Source organism: Bos indicus, chromosome 3 (assembly GCF_029378745.1).
Source record: "Bos indicus isolate NIAB-ARS_2022 breed Sahiwal x Tharparkar chromosome 3, NIAB-ARS_B.indTharparkar_mat_pri_1.0, whole genome shotgun sequence".
Taxonomy (NCBI): domain Eukaryota; kingdom Metazoa; phylum Chordata; class Mammalia; order Artiodactyla; family Bovidae; genus Bos; species Bos indicus.
In genome coordinates this window covers 32,428,567-32,429,442 of record NC_091762.1, presented here as the reverse complement: position 1 = coordinate 32,429,442, position 876 = coordinate 32,428,567, and positions in this window count along the sequence as shown.

Sequence of the window (876 nt, the reverse complement as noted above, 5' to 3'; positions counted from 1 at the left end):
ATCTGCAAAGGACTGCCTTTCAGAATCTTATGATATTTGGGAATAAACTGGGGACAGAACTTGGGCTCTCCACTCTCCCTCGTTGATTCCCATTCACTTTGGATTCAAGTCCTACTGACTGTTCTTTCAGGGCTTGGAACCCAGGATACAGGACATCAATATCATTCCATTCATAGGGAGCAATCTTGTTGTCATTCATGGTGGCAAAAGCATATATCAGGTGTGTGCACAGACATGGGTCCACATCCTTGGGGAAGAACTTGGCTGGTTCTGGTCGATACTGAGACCAGTTGGTAAAGTAGCACACTAGCTTATAGGCTGAACCTGCAAGAGAAGGTGGCAGTCATTGTGGTGGAGGGCTCCACTGTCTGTGTCACTTGCTGATGAACTCAAGGGGAAGGGGTCCCTACGAGGTCACATTGCAGATACCTGGTAGATACTGCAGTACCCTTTTCCCTCGCCTATGGAAGACCTGGCTAAACAGTCATGACACTTTTGTCAACAGAATCCCAGCAAGGTCTAAGCTTATTTCTTGACCCAGAAAGTTTGAGATCATTTCAAGTCAACACATAAAATAAAATAAATTTGCCATCATAGCAGCAAGTGGTAAGGTTAATGATGCTCCTCAAATAATTCATAATTTCAAAGATTACTCAATTTCACTACCAATAAAACAAATATCTTTTGTTGATTGCATATGATATGACTGATATTTTATTTAGAGGCTTTATGCAAATTTTAATTCCCATACAGCCTAATGGGGGAAACATTCTCATTTTCAGATGAAACTTGGGACTACTCAAGGCTGAAAGTTTAAGATGAATTCCAATTCATTCATCCATTTATTCCACAAATATTGATTGTGCCTACACTACT